The following is an 18,967-nucleotide window of genomic DNA, read 5'->3' on the forward strand; positions in this document are numbered from 1 at the left end:
TCAGTGTCAGAGCCAGTTTACTGGACTAGATGGATCTCTTGGCTGCCTGATTTGTGTAGCCTAATTTGAGACTGAGGTTAATGTTGTATATTTATTTCTAAGTGGCATATGCTGGGATTTCTAACACATAACCTTTTAACTACTCATATATGAAAAATGTAACCATAACTGTTAACTCTCAATTTCTCTTAAAGAAAATTTCTACATAATGGCAACAGGCAGACCCAGGTTTGTCTTCTGCATTAGGCAATGTACGGATCAAGAGGCACTAAGAGGACTGCTCTACATGTGCAAAAGAATTTACATTTTTCAAAAGACTTGGGATTCCACTATAAAAATGTTTTTTGAAGGGTAAGCTACGATAGAGGGGTATACTCCATTCAAAAGAATGATTATGGACAATTTCATTTTTACTTTTGTAGACAGTGCACTTGTCAGACAGTAGAAGGAGAGGCTAAGCATGTAATTAGACAGGTTATTGGTGTGGCAGAGAGTCAACCAGGAGAAGCTCTTTTAGGGGACAGCCATGCAGTCATTTATAAGATTTCCTGTCTGAAGTCAATAGGAGGTCTGAGTCCATCAGGGATTCAGAAGAAGCTCGTAGTAGGAAAGAGAAGAGACAGGAAGTCAAGTGTCTGTTGTTTGCTCACTAGGAAAGACCTAAGGGCAAGGAAGATCAATACAACTGGAGAACTGGAGTTAAGAGGAGGATTTATGAATTATTGCTCAGATTCTTCTTCTCTGAAAGAAGAGAGAGAAAGCAAGTGTCTAATTTTCTTGTCTCAAGGCTTTTATTTTTTTCTTCTGGCAAATATCAAGCATGTAGGTAGGCATTTTATCAATGCTTAAATTAAGAACTGGAAGAATTTTCAGAGGTATAATTTTACTAACCTCTTTAATCTCTCTCTTTTTTTTTTTTTCCTTCCCCAAACCAGCTCAAGGACAAAAACCTGATCACATCTTTTTCTCCCCAGTCTAACTTAAACCTAGGGATTCTTTCAAGGATCATTAAAGATGAAAATCCCCCACATTTTTAATAATTATACAGACTTATTCAGTACATTAAAAATAAACCTTGGTGAACTTCCTTAAACACATCTTCAATGCCTGAAGTGCAATAAGTAGGCATCCTGTATGTATGTATGTATATATATATTTGTCTTTTGTGTGTGTGTGTGTGTGTGTATTTATAGAGAAAAACATTTCTGATATCCTTTGGTTATTTGAGCTGCCCTAGAGGTATAAGGTATTAGTATATTTAGCATATTTTAATAACATGTCAAGCACTTTAATTGAAAAAAAAAGTCTATTTTCAGTGAGTTTTAGACTTCCAAGCTGAGATTATTTTACTCTACCTTTGACATCTAGATTTACTCAGTAATCAGTAGAAATAGGTAGATACATACTCTGTAAATGCCTGGGTTTTTTTATTGTTTATAGGGGGAGCTTAGATGAATAGCTTAGACAAAACACTTAAGTTTTATAGGTGATATTAGTTCTTTTGCAATTGCATTCATCTTGAAAATGGGACTACACATTTTAAAAATATGACATATTTATTTATAACATTAGTAGTGATATAAGCAATAAAACATGCTCCATTATGAGTTAAAAAATAATAGCTTTCCTTTGTACATTGTTTTTGGTTTTGCATTATCTCTACAATTGTAAACTCACATTTTATGTTATGCACCACTTATAACTTGAGAACACTTTCAATTTGTCATTTAAGGAAAAGAGAAGAGGAGAAAAATAAATCTTAGACAAAAGGAGAAATGGCAAAGAAAGGGGTGATGGAAAAGTCCTTCAAAAATCTCTTCATTTATGAAATACTGGAGACTCACAGTGAGTTAAAAAAAAAAAGATTATTTAACTGTAATGAATGTAATATATCTGTAGTACTCTAGCAGTAGAAGAAACAACAATAGAAATTAACATTGAACATACCTTTATTAATTTATAAATCAATAAGCAGGAGTGGAGTAATGTAATTATTATAGAAGGAAGTTTAGTTACATTGTTAAGAGCAAGTAACTCCCCCTCCTCCATTAATAGAGGAGTTCCGTACAGTTAGTTTTATGCAGCTCAGTGAAACTGCTGTCCTAAGCATGTTTTAAAGAAGGGTATGTTTTGCACTTATTTTATTGAATTGCACTATTTTTAAGTAAAAGCATACTTCACACAGTTTTCATGTACAGCTTATTCTATTTTTTTACTTAAAATATTATTCCTATCTTATTTATGTGTCATAAACATGCATCTTTATGTTTTTGCATTTATTTCTGTTATGAAAGTTCACCATATAAGAAAATATTCTGATAGCTATATGGCACTTTCCTAAACCAAATGTGAATCCAAATTCTGCTCCCCTTGAAAGCCAGGTTTATCTCCATTTTCTTTTCATGGCTAGGTTTACCCTTTTGTTCACACTCTAAGTAAAGGATTATCTGAAGCAATGTCTCTTTTGGGAAGTACCTGTTGAAGCTGGTGTGTCCCAAACAACCTGAAGGCACAATTCCTGTCTTTTGTCTCTAGTTCCTTCTGTCAGTGGTGCTAAGTTAGTGTTGCCTTATAAACGTGTTTTACCTGTACTCCTCAAGTTGTCGTGTCCCAAGTCACAAACAGTATGTAGTAGGAAGAGTAAGATGACAAAAATTAGGTTGATATGAAGTGTCTTGCAAACAGGATCTAGGAAACTGGGAAACTGAATTTGGTTGTTGCCACTGTCTGATTTTGTTTGATAGTTGTTTATTTTTTTTAATTAAGCTGACTGAATTCTCCATGCATAAGAAACTCTTCTTGTTTCTTCAACCCATGGTGAGCAGGAGTATTTGTAATCTGGATTATTCGTGATGATGTTAATGATAATTTAAAATTAAGAGATCAGGACAGAATAAAATTTTCCTCATTAGTACAACTGGTCCTCCATATCAACCATCCCATTTTTAGTCAGCTGAATACCTAGTACAATCAAGGGCAGTTCAGTACCTATTTCCAAGTCAGGCCTGTAAGGATTAGCAGCAGGAAACAAGTCAAAATAAAGTATACAACAGGAACGTTTAATTGATGTTAAATGAATTTTAGCTATGTGCTAGCACACAAAATATTGCCCCAATTAGTGCATTTTGCCATTTTTTCCCTCAGTCTCTCTGCTTTCTTTCTGTCACTTATGTTTATTTAGAGCTGTGGTGATACAAGAAAAAAGAAACCCAACAAAAATAAACCCTCCAAGCAGAAAGTGAGATGATAACAGTGATTATTTCTTCTTGAATATTATCTCATGCTTTCAGATACTCATTTCAAGCATTTGATCTTAAAGCAATTTGATTGTCTGTGGCAGACTGATGAATTACAAAAGTTGACATTCTTCATTACAAGTCCAACAAGAAATGACCTTGAGTTTCAGAGGCCCTTCTTTTGCTAAAGATGAAATATTTTAGTGATTCTATTTATTATAGGTACAAACAAACATAATATACCAATTTTGTGCTATGGTGTATTGGGAGTAGCTGTATGGCCAAAAGTAGAGTACAAACTGATAAAAGATCACAAACTGTTTCACTGCCATACTCCACCAAGTCAGAAGTTCTAATATATATGACTGCCATTAAAGAGATAATGGAATTATTTCCAAAACAATTTCTAACTAGAAATCCTTTTCTAACAACTCTAATCCGTTTTTTAAGTCTCCTCTCTCATAGAGAAAAGTCTGTTTGTCTGTCTTTTGAATTAATATAATACAACTAGAATATATTGAAACAAAAAACTGTAAAGACCCTTTTTCCAATAATTTTAAACCACCAGATAACAGAGTTTGCCATTTCCAAGGAGCAGTTTTCAACAGGTAGACACTTCCCCGTCTTTAGGGAAAAGAAGAAAAAACCCATATATATGAGTCTTTAGGCTACTGTAAGATTTCTGTTTGTCCAGGTAGCAGTAGACTTTGCACTCACACTGGAGTTTGGAGGTACTTCTGTAACAATGTGAATTTCAGAACTAGTAACTAACTCTGTCCAAAAGGTGTGTTTGACATAAAGTAGTTCATCATTGAAATGTCTGTGTGTTATTTTTAATTGCATGTAATTCATTGTTTAGAATACGTGCATCATAAAGCTTTAGGTGCTAAGAAAAACCTATTGTCTGCTGTCAAATTTTAACTTCTGTCCCCTGAATTTCATGAATTTCACTATTACATACCTTGCTGTTGGATTTCATTATTCTATACACAGGCCTGGTGGCAGAGGTGTGAACTGTATGAAAAATGTCTCCCTGGTCTTTAGGATGCCAGGCAGCATGAGGACACTGTGAGTGGCAATATCTGATGGAAGAGAGGGATGGAAGAGGAACCAACTGGCACGTCAGAAACGTGTGTATTTGGGGTTGGTTGCGGGATACGTTGTTTCATTGTTTTGAAAGAAATTTTGGTTTGCAAAAAGAAAAGGGGGGGCAGTGACAGGGTGGAGGACACATCCTGATGCAGAGAAAAACTTGACGTTTTAACAGTATGTGGATAATTATGTCTAAGAGTTTTGTGGCTGGCCAGTCACTCTTACCTAGGACGCTCACTTCCAACCCCAAGGTGCAAAAAGTTAATCAAAAAGTGTTGTGGTTTAACCCCAGCCAGCAACTAAGCACCACGCAGCCACTCACTCACTCCCCCCCCACCCAGTGGGATGGGGGAGAAAATTGGGAAGAGAAGTAAAACTCGTGGGTTGAGATAAGAACGGTTTAATAGAACAGAAAAGAAGAAACTAATAATGATAATGATAACACTAATAAAATGACAACAGTAATAATAAAAGGATTGGAATGTACAAATGATGCGCAGTGCAATTGCTCACCACCCGCCGATCGACACCCAGTTAGTCCCCAAGCAGCGATTCCCCCCGCCCCCACTCCCCCCAGTTCCTATACTAGATGTGACGTCACATGGTATGGAATACCCCTTCGGCCAGTTTGGGTCAGCTGCCCTGGCTGTGTCCTGTGCCAACTTCTTGTGCCCCTCCAGCTTTCTCACTGGCTGGACTTGAGAAGCTGAAAAATCCTTGACTTTAGACTAAACATTACGTAGCAGCAACTGAAAACATCAGTGTTATCACCATTCTTTGCATACTGAACTCAAAACATAGCACTGTACCAGCTACTAGGAAGACAAGTAACTCTATCCCAGCTGAAACCAGGACAAAAAGAAAATGAGTGTTGGGGGTCTTTCTTTAATAATGTGCACGAATTAAAGGAGAAACAGTTGTTAAAAGGTTTTCTGTAATCTGAGAGGTGGTAGAATGTGTTTAACAGCCTTCTGTATATAAAAGGGATATGGAAGTCCTCAGTGCTACCTATATTTTGTAAACAACTGGAATAGTAGGAACTATTAAAAACACTGAATTAATTAGTAAATAGAAGGTAACAGAGCAAGGAGGGGCAAAGAAGAGCTAGGGCAGTTAGAGAGTGGGATTACTGTGGTAGTGTTGTGGGACCAGCTACTGAAATAAAGCAGGAATGAAAAATTAAAATATTTTAAATGTGGCATAAACCATAATCAGGTACAACTTGATATGTGCCTTCCTATCCAATACATCTTGAATAACCCAAAGAGTAAGTGCAAAAGAGACTGCAAAAAAGCAGGAAAGCCAGCTGCACCAGCAGTTTTCTCATCAGAGTAAAAATCAAAAAAATAGCTGTGATTTAGGAATTGAATCTTAGCCTCCTAATCCCCTTTCTTGTTTATGTTTTCTTCCTTTACTAAAATTTGTTTGTGAGTAGGGACAATTAGTTCTATGAATACAAGAAAGTTCAGATTAATTTTGCCATGATGTGGAGGATTTAATCTGTGTTTTATTAGTGACTCCTTAAATTTGACCCTGACTTATATTTCTGCAAAACAGCTCTTGCTAGCAGTTTACATATAAATATCTATATATATGATGGTATAGATTTCTTCCATATTTGCTTGCTGAAAAATATGGTAGCTGGCCATAAAGTATAGCAAAAGGAAAATAACTAAAATTTTGTGTGATACTGAACATAGCAAAGCTATTCTTGCATCTTCAAATTATCCATTACATTCTGGATGCAAATGCATGCATGTAGCTCTTTTCAATTTCACTGGAGCATGACTCATTTAAGAAATGAGTATTATCCTGTGTACCGAATTTAGAGGCATTGGTGTAATGAATTGAATGCTAAACATGCATTGAATCCTGGGAACTTCTGCATGCCAAGTGCCTGTAAAAATGCTTCTTGTATATCTGAAGATGGAAGGTAGATTTTTAAAAGAAGAAAATTATCTCCTGTCTAAAAATCCTATTCTAATAAAGGGATTAGTAGAGTGTCTCAAATAATATAGTAAATTGTGTATTAATCTTGATATTTATACCCAGCAAGCCCTCCCTGTGTTATTTAATCTGGATAGTTTGAGCTGCTTCCATTTCCCTACTTTCCTGCACTGTCACTAGCTGACTCTTTGATAGTAGACTTTTGGCCCAAGTCCATTATCCTGTTCATATTCCTCTTTATAATGCACCACTTTCAGAGGCAGCTATCTGCCAGTGTCACTCACGTTCCGTCTGCACAGCACTTCGGCTCACCATCAGCTGCAGACTAGATCCCGTGCGGCTGCTCGTCATTCCAGCTAGATGTAGGCACTTACCATTCAGTTGTTCTTAGCAAAAGTCTGACTTACTGAAGACTTGCACCTTTTCTGTGTTGCTTTTGTGTTATCAGTTTGTTTTGTTGGGTTTTCTTCCTCAGAGTTGTTACTCAAAGACTACTAGAGTTTTTGGACTTCTTATGAGCTCACACAAATTCAGTTTCATTATCCTGAGTTAGCACTTGGATTGTCATAATTTCCCTCCAACCTGAAATATTTGATGCTGTTTTAAACTATCCACCCTTAGGAATTATAGCAGCCCAGTTGGGTGATTCTTCCTGGTGATGCAAATTACAACTATTTGATTTTTATGTAAAGATAAGAAAGTACATGTTTTTAAGTGGAACTATTCTCATTTATTTCAAAAGATAATGCCCAAATTTTATTAATTAATTTGGGTGTTTTTTAATATTGTTTCATCTGCTTCGAGTGACCTGTGTGTACATACCCATGCATACCTATGCTCACGTTTGCAATTTTTCCTCTCTACTACATCACATAAAGCTGCATTCTCATTGTCCTGGTTTCGGCTGGGATAGAGTTAATTTTCTTTCTAGTAGCTGGTATAGTGTTATGTCTTGGATTTAGTGTGAGAAGAATGTTGATAACACACTGATGTTTTTAGTTGTTGCTAAGTAGCGTTTATGCCAAGTCAAGGATTTTTCAGCTTTGGATGCCCAGCCAGCAAGAAGGCTGGAGGGGCACAAGAAGTTGGGAGGGGACACAGCCAGGACAGCTGACCCAAAGTGGCCAGTGGGGGGTATTCCATACCATGTGATGTCATGCCCAGTATATAAACTGGGGGAAGTTGGCCTGGGGAGGATCGCTGCTCAGGAAATGACTGGGCATCGATTGGCGAGTGGTGAGCAATTGCATTGTGCATCACTTGTTTTGTATATTCCAATCCTTTTATTAGTATTGCCATTTATTATTGTTATTACTATCATTGTTAGCTGCTTATTTTCTGTTCCTCTAAGCTGTTCTTCTCTCAACTCATGAGTTTTATCTTTTTCCTTCCGATTCTCTCCCCCATCCCACTGGGTGGGGGGAGTGAGTGAGCGGCTGCAAGGTGCTTACTTGCTGGCTGGGTTTAAACCACGACACTGATCAATAGTTTTTAATTTGTATTAAGAAAGATTTTGTTTGTTTGTTTGACTTACATACTTTGGATGAATGCATTTTTTGAGAGGTCACATCTGTACTTTGGATGTAATAAATGCTGAAGGATGAAAACATATAGGACAGTTAAACTTACAACACAATATGCCATTAAAAGAATGTGGTTTTGTGAGGGCTTCTTTGGCAATGAATGTGTTTTAAACATGGAGACAGTTCTGTATTTCCTTCTGGCACCTTGCCTACGGTTCTCAATTCTAAACACAGAAAGGTTTCTACAGATATTTCTGCAGAAATAAGAAGAATGATTGCCATCAGCATTTTGGAGATCACCACTGCCTGAAGGTCAGTGAAGTTTCTATGTGAAAAGCAGACTGACATGTTCAGCAACAACCTAGTCCCAAAGTATTTGGTATCAGAACTGACTGAGCATCTCAAAGCAAGGAGAGACCAGAGGATTTGAAGAGGAAGGGAAGGAAATTAATCCCATTAATTGGTCATTTCTAAAGTGCTTGAGATGTTATCAGTAAATATAGCCACTGAAGAATCCAGTAGAGGTCCAGATATACAGTCCTCCAAATTTGTCTTCTGATGCGAAATGAGTAAAAAACGCCCTAGCACTAAGATTTGTTCATCTGTCAGTACCATATAAATATGGCTTATATGACTATATATTGATCATTTTGATACTTAATTCTCATTGATTGCAGTGTGAAATAGATGCAATAGGCACAACATTGCATTTCTAGCACCACCAATGTCCATTTTTATTTATTTGATTTTTAAACAAAGTTGAAGTTCTGGTGCTTGTCTTTCACCCAGATTCCATGGAAGATGAAACAATCGCAAGGTGTAAGATGACTGACAAATTTGTAGACAAATGCAACCCTCTACATCTACCATATCCAATTCAATATCAAATTGATTGAATAACAGGCCGATGGCGCACATTTCAAATATGTAGTCTCTTCTGTTTCTTTTCAATTAGTACTGGGTTTAGATTTGATGAAGTAGATGACTTGTTGCATTTTGTCCAATCCTATTGTAGAATACAATTAAATAAATAAGCAGTATTAACAAGAGCTAATCCTACAAATTGCTCTCTGCAATGCCATGTTTTTGTCTAGCAGCTTAGTAATCATATGCTTTCCATCCTGCTTTATAGCTACAGCAATTGAACTGCAGCTACAGAGAATCAATCCATGGTCTTAGGAAGAAAACCTGTTAGGGGAAAAAAAAGACAGTAGGGAAACTGAAGAGTAGGGTGTGTACAATGAGACTTAATACAGTTTAATGGCTTTTAAACATGATATTGTTTGCATTCTGCAGTGTAAATAGAACAGAGAATCTCTATGTAACTGTCTTGAAATCCAGAGTGAAAACTGATTCCTTTAACTTCTGCCAGCAGACTGGTGTATCAGAGGTCTTGACTGTTTCTGAAATACTTTAACTAGCTTGATGAATTTTAACTTTGGACCCATCTATGCGAGAACAAAAAGTGTAATCTAATAGTACATCAGTTTTTTCTAAGTTTAATTGCTGGTGATAATTCATTTCCTTGTTCTTTGGATTTCTAAAATACCAATCACAGCAAGTCTGATAATCTTCCTGTACCTTTTTGCCACAGATTGCCAAATTCCAAAATACATATTCAATACATGACAGTATAGATTCTCTTAAAAAATAATATGAATGGATGCCAAAGCTCTTTGCAATTTTTTAGTCCTTTTCACACTGCCTCAATAAAAAAAGGAGAGGCACTTCAGAATTAGGAAAAGCTTTCTTGTTTGATCTATTGTTGTACTTGGGGACATGGAAAAATGCATTTCCATCAATCATGCTTGTTTGAAAATCTTCATGAAAATCATGTTCATTTACGCTGAAGCATTCCCAAAAGAGAACCTCACCTCACATTCTTCTCCATTTCAAAATAGAAAAAAAATCACTGCATATAATTAATATCCTAAAAGATACTAGCGTTTAAATGAAGTTATCCTGATGCTACAGCAAGCTTCAGTCGTCTTGGTAGAATAGCTATATTTACACCAGTTTAAGCTGCAACAGAATCTGACTCTGTTCATTGCTCGTAAAACTTTCCCTTTTATGAAGATAAAACTTTCTCATGCATAAAGATATGAAACAGTACCAAAATGCATTTTCAAATTGGGCTTAAATTTCAGTACACATCCATTTTATATGAAGATTTGATTGGCTTATAAAAGTACACAGTCCTAAGGAATGAAAGAATAGCTGTGCTTCATTGGAGGAAAAAACAAAAAAGCTTTTTTGGTAACTGCCAAAGCCTTTCTAGCAATGCTTGATAACATTAATATCCCCTAATGAAAATTGATTTTGTTTATGTACAGTCATAATGGATATGGCCACATAATTACTATGTGCTGACTGCTAGTTATTAATTCATTATTATATTTTCTTCTATAATTTATTTACCAGAAAGATTCAAGTCTGAGGCAACATCTGTTTTCCAGTGAAGTCCTGCTTTGACTTCATTTTACAGCTGAGCAGGAAGGTGAACAAAGAGCTTGAGTAACTTGTCCAAGGTCACCGAGACTGCAATCAGCCTTGATTAGAGCCAAGCACAAATTATTTTTCAGTCTCATGTTCTAGTCACTAAAGCTGATGTGTCTTTAGTTTTCAACAGCTGTTGCCGAAGTTACCAAGAGAGGACACAATCTTGGATCACATTGACCCCTTTCTATGCATGGCAGCAAGGCAGGCAAAAGTTCTCAGAAACTTTCCTTAGACTTCCCTCAAAACTTCAGTGTAAAAGAAGAGCAGTATGAATGTAAAGAGAAAAGGAACTTAAACTCCACGTTTTCACTGGCTTTTTTTTTTTTTTCTTCTGTGTATAAAGAGGCTTAGGATAACAGTAATGCCTGTAACAGAGTTGCCATGGTAGACTAAAATCAGTCAGGTGGCTGCAGCTTTAGAGTTGGTACCATTCATTCTGCTTCTATGATGCATGTCCCTGCCATTAAGGCAGACAAAGCTCCTGTAGTACTGGATCAGTTACGGAAGCAGCATAGTTTTCAGGAAGGTATATTAAAATAAAGGAAAATAATTTGTTTTGCCTTCATAGGTCAGGCTGAAGATCATAGAGGTTTAGCAACCTATCCATGAGCAGATCAAATGTCCTAGGTGTGAACCTTAATTTGGAAGATTGCCTGTGTGGTTTAAGAGGATCCTGCAAGAAGACACCTGACTCATCTTGCCAACCAGTCACTTGCTAGACTCTTTCTGCGCAGAATACTCTCAAAGTGGTACTTGTGTTTGCCTGTAGAAGTTGGAGTACACAGGTCGCTCTGTTCCCCTACCCTTCTTCTGTAAAGGTATGCCGGCTGCACAGGTTCCAGTGGAACAGATTGTGTTGGCTTCCTCAGATTACGTTATTTAGACCCAGTAGTTACGTTTTAAACAAGGAGGTTTGTCTACATGGTTTCCAGATTCCCTTCCAGCCTAATGTTTTTTTTGATCCTTTCATCCCTCCTTCTGCAGACTGTCAGTATGCAAAAAAGAACAGAGGATTCTTGGGACCAGAAAGAGAATAATCATGAAATAATCTGACTCTGTAGCCCTGTGAGACAGTAATATCATTACGAAGGGAAGATGCTGGCTTCTGCCAGTGCTATGCAACCTAAAATGTGTGCACAATCCTCAACTGTATTATGTCTCTGTAAAGTCTGATGACTGAGTTAATGGCCTGACTTCTTCTCAATGACTTAAATTTCATGTCTGCCTAAGCAGGGATTTCTATTGTGGCTTTACCTCAAGGCATAGTATATTTATGTAATAAAGCGTATCATGACATGATGTCTGTACTGTCTCTTCCCACTTCTTTGCTAAAGAGGGATTTCCTTTTTCTCGTACTGCTAAAGGAAAACATATTGTAGAACATGCTTTCTGGCTGCTGAAAGAACAGTCTGTCTCCCCTTTTCCTTCCTTTTGATGTCTGCAAATCTATAGCATATATCACTTCTATTCTTTGTTTTTCTAGTCTTTTCATAGTGCCAGGCAAGCACATATATAGTGATTTGGATTCAAGTATGAAGGCTTTTTTTTTTACAGGGTAGTTTATTAATGGCAATTAAAAAAATGAAAAACAAATGGATTCTTAAATAACTTAAAGATGCCATAATGACCCAGTGAAAAAAAGCCTCCAATCAAAACCTGATCTTAGAACTGCTTAGAGTTACAGAAATTCATTGGAGATAAAAGGATAATGTGCATATCTTGAAGAGATAACTGCAAGATTTTTGATTTGTACTACTTAGCATATTAAAGTATATGTTTACAGCAATACGAAGGTAATAGATTTTAGGAGTGTGCCTTAAAATGTAGTGAAAGAGACCAATAAAAATGGGCAGTAGGAAGAATTGCAGTAAGCAGTCATTTTATGTGGGTTCATGAGGCTCAAAGTTCTCTAAAAACTCACTGAGAATAATTCTTAGAACCTCTTTTCTTCTATAGAAGGGAGACGGCTACAGTAACAATGGCTATTACGCCAGTGCCTGGGAGTATGACTGCATACACAAAATTAAGTATTTTTCTGTTTGGGGTGATGACCCCAGCTTCCATCTGAAGCTGCCACAGGGTAATAATGGAAGTGTTACTTGAAAAATTCATGTACTGCTGTGCCTAAGAATACTAGCCTGTGGAAGGAAAGCTAAAAGGTACTGCTGAGCAAGCAAAAGCATTATGCTTCCAGAGGAATCAGGGTTAGGTTCTGTTTTATTTAACATTTTTCTTAAGCATTTTGATAAGAAAATACATGGCATAAAAGTAAGTTTCATAATACTAAAACGGGGCTGTCCCATATATTGGCTATGATGAAAAAAAAATGCAAACAGAAAGACCAGACAAATAGAAATTAAAATAGAATTGGTTGAGGATGACATAGCTCTCTGTGGTTAAAAAAAGTATGAATTATGCCACAGGTAATTCATGGTATCACGGTGGTTGGAATGACAGTGATTGGCACCACAAGTCGAGGAATAGAGAGATGTTCCTGTGAACAACCTGAGCTGAAATTTGGCTGACCATTTAATTACATGGAGAGGTAAAGTCAGTTATCTTTCCCTTGTTTTTTTCAAGTACCTGCTTTAAAGCATCAGCAACCTTCTATATAGGAGACCTGAAATAAATTTAGATACAGCTAGCCCTTGGAAAATGCTAATGCCCAAAAAGTCCCAGTTGAAGGAGTATATGTAAAAGTCAAAATATGATTTTACTGTATGTTACAGCAAAGCAAATAAGGTAACTTAAAAACAAGTATCCGTAAGTATCACATATTTTAAAGGAATTGTAAAACTCCTTCCATTGTCTTGATTCTATCACCCTTATATATATTGCTCAATGCCTTTGTCTATATTTGATCTTTCTGAAAGCAACTGTGTGTAAAAGAGCACCTAGGCCTTGTACAAACTGATACAGTTAAATGAGAAATAATACAGTTGCCTTGACAATAATACAACAGACACCATGTTTTCCTAAATCTGTTGAAAGATTCAAGCTAGCAAAAAACTCAAAATACTGTTAGAGAGTTCGGGGAGTGACTTGTGAGGGAACATTTTGCAAGAGGATAATGTGTGTAAGTAATGGGTGAAAGAAAACGTGACATATTGTCTTCAACAAAGTGTTAACTCCAAGGAATTAGGAAAATTATTTAGTGTAAGACTTGGAGAAAGAGGTAGGCATAGTAAAATTAAACCAAATAATGAGGAAATGTAAGAGTGCTGTGAGAAAAATCGTCACAGCAGTAGGATTTTTGGAGTAGTCTCCAAAGGCATTAATTGGGGGTTTCAAATAAGATAGCTTAAAAACACCAAGAAAACATACTTTTGGGAATCATACCTACATTTGCAGAAATTAGTAATCTAGAATATTTTCCTGTTGTAGCATATCATACAGGCCTATACAGGTGCACTGGCACAAGTCAAAAGCAATAGGAAAAGCATAGTAATAAATCCTTTCTGACGACTACCATATTCCATCATTTACATCTGCCACTTTAACAAAATCATGAGGGTCAGACTGTTTGTTTCTTATTGGTGGAGCATGAGGAGAAGTTACTATGAAAAAGTAGATGCAGCTTTTCTAGACAGAGATTTTATCTCCTTCCTCGTCTGAAATCTGGTTCTTCAGTTACTGGGGTTCCGTTCGTGGTATGTAGTAGGATGCATTCAAAGTACCTCTCTAAAATAAGTAAAATAACTTCCCAGGATTGCTGGATAGCTTTAAGGTCCATCATCTTTTGAACTCCATGGAATTTATCCAGATGTTGAATTGTGGACTCCAAGCAAGACTTTTTCCAAATTATATGCTTAAAGTTAGCCTCCAAAGTCTGTATTTAAGGATCAAGAGTAAGTGGCCTTTTATTCTCATCAAAACTTGAGAAAAAAACAGTCAGAATTTTGATCCAAAGGCAGATTCTGTACTTCTGATAATCTTACTGTTACTTATTTAGTATGAATTTAGGAGCCTGATGTCAGGCATGTGCAGCCCCATCCACAGCTCAACAGCTGTGGTGCAATCCTGCTGTAGTCACTGGAGCTGAGCCAGTTTATTCCAGCTGGGGACTCTGTCCCCTGCTATTGGAACTATTTCTTGGCAGTTCTTCATTACTATAAAGCTTAGGTTTGGGGGGGTTTTTTTCTCCTTTTTTTTTTCCTTTTTTTTTTCCTTTTTTTTTTTTCCCCCTTTTCTGGTAGCAAAACTGTCACTGAATGAATGCTAAATAAAGCAAGCCTCAGATCCAAAGCAATTTATTTTTCCTTTATCTAACTTGATTGGTTACAGAGTTCAGTATCCAAGGGTCAGATCACCCAATCTGTTGGGTATGTGTACAGAAGGGATGGTGCAGTCCAATATCTGCATTGGTTTTAAATTGCTACTGCCAAGCAGATTGGCATGTAAATCCAGACAGTCAGCTGCTGCTACTGACTACTGTCATTAATACCATAGCTTTGAGCACTATTTCACTGCTGCGAATGTTTCTTAAATTAGTTTTCCTCCCTTCTGCTGCGTTCCTTTAAAAACAACACCAGTGGGTTTTATTGGGAGTTTTGAAAGCAGCTGGCCTCCATGGCATTTATTAGTAGCAGGAAGCAGCAGACTTCCGTGGGCTCCTACAGAGAAGTTAAATAGCTTCAAACATTTTCTATCAGCTTAAAGCACTGTGCTCGATGGTGCAAGCACACTTTGCTTCCTTTGCCTTACAGTCACCCTGGGATATCCATTCTGAAAATAGATTTGAATGAACTTGAAAATTCAAGATAGGCTTGATTGCCAATCTGTCAACAGCCCCTAAAAATAAAAAAAATAAAATCAAGCTCAGAGAAGCAAACTGCTTGGCACACTGCATTCCCCGCTCAGTGTTTTCTGTCTCGTCAACTATCAATATTTATGTTCAGTGGGGGAAACCTGGCCAAATTAGAGGACGTAAGAGGGCAATGCTGAAATCAAAACTCTGCCACAAGTCACAGTTGGGCTTGACTTTTGTTTCATTACAAATTTAATTGGAACCAAACTGTGCAGTCACAAAGCTCATCAGTGCTTCCTGTTCACAATGTTAAAGAATCAGATGTTCGAACATAGCAAATTAGTGAAGAGCATGTTTACACTCTGCTCCCTTATTACTGAAAATGATTATTTGATAAACAAAGAGGCACAGCCAGGAAGAAACGCCAGCATTTGTTGACAGATTTAGCGTGCCTTGGTGACTGCACCTTATACCACTGGGTGGACCAGGAATGGTGCTTCAGTGAGTACTCTTGAAGAACTTATAAATACCGCAGCCAGCTGCCTGTGAGCTCTAAATTAACCTCAGAGCAGAAACGGTACAGGACTGCATGTAATACTGGCAGTGCTGCTCTAAACCAAGGAGCTTACGTATGTGCATAAAAGGGAAGCTTGTTTGCAACATGCAGAAGGAGCTCAGAGGGCAATACACTTTTTGTAGATAGGATCTTCACTGTGTTCAGGGTGTGTTATTTCCCACACTGAGAGAATTCATTACTCACAGGTAGACAGCAGATGTTCCTGCTTTCATTTTGGTGGAAGCTATATAATACCACTGGACTGCTAAAACTGTAACCTTCCCATTTCAAAGCTTACCCAGTCCAGCTATTCTGTGTGGCTGTCCAATGAAAATTAAACTGAGAAAAATAGTTTTCTTTCTTCTTTCTGAGGCTTTAAAGGGTTGGGCTTTCCCTTGGGAATAAATGTATTGCTGCAAGTCAGAGGAGCTTCTACCTGGTTTAACTTCAAACAGTTTGCAGCTGGAAGACAAACAGAATAATAAAAGTCTATTAGTAAGGTAACAAATACCAACAGTTCAAGAACAACTGAACAAATTTACATTGCTGTAAAATGGCTTCTTAGCTGAGATCAGGACCTATATGCAAAGTTGCAACTCAGTCAAAACTTAAACATACATGGGTAAATAAGATAAGGGAAGAATAATAGTAAAAGTTATAGTCGTCTGTGGAATTACTAACTGGGAATTCGTTAGATTATGTATTTTTAATAAGAAAATATTAATTTAGTAATCAGAGATGTTAAAATTAATTACTGACTCTGCCAGTTTTATTGCCAGTGGGATTGCCATTAAATTGTTGTACACTAAAAAATATGATTCTTAAAGGTATTTGGAAAGTCTTCTGTATTTAATTGGGAAGTCCTTAAATCTACTTAATTGGATCTGCTGAATCACACAGGGAATAGATTTAAACCCGAAGATAATGGCAACAATTGCAATTTATGTGGCTTCTATTTCCTCTTAAATGGGATTCAAATCATTTTAGTAATGCCTGCTTGTAGGTTGCATGGCGACTACCCCTGCATCAGAGCACCCAGAGACCGCCCGCCGGGAAGCGCGGTCAGAGCCATGAGTGTCTCCTCCTGGCTGCTTGGCATAGATGTCTCCTTATTGACATGTTCCCAGTCTCCAGCTCTGGCCCCTTGTGCTTACTGCTTGAACCCAGCAGGCAGCAGGTTTCTCCTCAGCTCTCCTTTATCACTCTGCAAGTCTTTGGAATATCATACTACTAACCCGTGATTTTTATTAATTGTCAATTCATAATACTTCTATTAAAACATTTAATTAAGTCACACACACACATACACAGAGCCAGCTTTTAACAATTTTATAGCTTCTATATTTTCCTGTTTTAGGAATCAGAGCTTTTATTGTCATTTAATTATTGATGACTTCAATAACACCTGCATTGGCAAGAGTACTCTGTTGCTTAATGTGTTGGCTAAAACATTTACTTTTCCTTTTCTTTAGAGACTCCAGAAGTAGTATGAGAGAAGTAACCTAAGACTGGCCATACAGGATACTTCTCTATTAAAATAAACCAGAGGTGTTGGACCTGCTTTTATCCTGATGCAAGAGGTGACTATACTCGTCACGTGTGTATTTTCCCACTGTGAACCAGCTTCAGCTTTAGCCTCTTAACATGCTTCCCACCCCATCATGGTTAGGAGTGTGAAATATACTCTAAAAGTTGCTTTAGAAGTATATATACATATCATTGCACAACATACAGTAGTCTAGATTTAGCTTTTGAATCCACAAAAAATTCTTGCACTTGCATAACAAAACCTAAGGTCTGCCTTCCCATCATACTGTAAAACTAAAGCCTTGTGCAACCATCTTATTCCCCAAAATACTACTTACATGTTTCACACTTAGCTTGTCTGTATATATCTGTAGTGTTATTGCTAGTGGGGCTAAATGTAAAGTGAAAAAAACTTAAAATTACTGTGTACGGAGTTGAAAAGCAAATATGGTCGTGTAACACCTTTATATTCTTTTGCTTCATAATAAGAATTATAGCTGTGTGCGTTGGGGTGCAGGTGCCCAGGTGCTGTTGGCGGGCTCTGCAGGGGCGGCGGCTGCTCCTGTGAGGAGAGAGGCGGGGCTGCCCCGGGCCGGACCCAGCCGGTTCCCGCCGGTTCCTGCCGGCTCCAGCGGCCCCACCGCCGGGCACAGCTGAGCCCCTCAGCCTCGGGGAAAGCCTGGGGAAGAAAGGGCAAAAGGGCTGAGGGAAACGGTGGGAGAAACAGCCCTGCCAGCCCCGAGGGGAGAGCGGGAGGAGGGCAGGAGGTGCTCCAGGCCCCCCTCCCCGGCAGAGATGGCCCTGCGGCCCCGGGAGAGACCCCCCCCCCCCCCGGTGGGGCAGGGGTTTCCCTGCAGCCCCGGGGAAGGCCCCAGGCTGGAGCAGGGAACAGCCTGAGGAGGCAGGAGTGGCAGCGGGGAGCCGCCATGGGCTGGCCGCAGACACCCGTTCCCCGTCCCCCTGCGCCCCTCGGGGAGAGGAGGAGTCAGAGTCGGGGATGAAGCAATGAAGGTGAGGCTGGGAATAAGGGGATGGTGGGGAGAAGGTGTTTTAGTTTTTTGCTTTTTTCTCACCATTCAACTCTGTTTTAATGGGCAATAAATTAAAATTAATTTTCCCCAAGTTGAGTCTGTTTTGCCCATTATGGTAATTGGTAAGGAATCTCCCTGTCTTTTTCTCAACCCACAAGCTTTTCCATGTTATTTTCTCCCCTTGTCCTACTGAGGAGGGTGAGTGAGAAAGCACCTGGGTGGGTGTGTGGCAGCCAGCCAAGGACAACCGACCACGTTATGAAAATTGAAGTTTAGAAAATTAATTCCACATTTTTTGTTTTCCACTACTTACTAAAAAAAAAAAAAAGCACAGTCATCTACATCTTTTTATTACTGAGAACTATGTGGCATGCCAAATCTTCAGGTGGTGTCAGTTTGTGTAGTTCCACATCTGTTAAAAAGAAAGAAGAAAAAAGAGGTACAACTGTCTGCAGAGACTAAGGAACTGAACTTCAGTGGTGTTTTATTCAAATCTTTATTTTTGGCAGAGAAAAATATATAAACTGTATATCAGTGAATATTAGAGATGTTGAATCCTGATTTTATGTTTCTATTGGTGGTGTTAATGGCTGCAGAACTGATTGGTTTGTACCCATACCAATGTGCAAATGCACAGTATGGTTATATGCAGATTAACTTCACTGATCTGTCACCTCATAAGGATGCCTACTACCAGCAGCTCAAAAAGCCATTCCATTACAGACTTCCCTAGCAAAGGCTGATTCCTCTGGGATATATAAACTTAAGGAAGAGGGCAGTGACAACATCAGCTTGGTGTCCTGAAGCCA

This window comes from Harpia harpyja, chromosome 1 (genome assembly GCF_026419915.1).
Source record: "Harpia harpyja isolate bHarHar1 chromosome 1, bHarHar1 primary haplotype, whole genome shotgun sequence".
In the NCBI taxonomy this organism is placed as follows: domain Eukaryota; kingdom Metazoa; phylum Chordata; class Aves; order Accipitriformes; family Accipitridae; genus Harpia; species Harpia harpyja.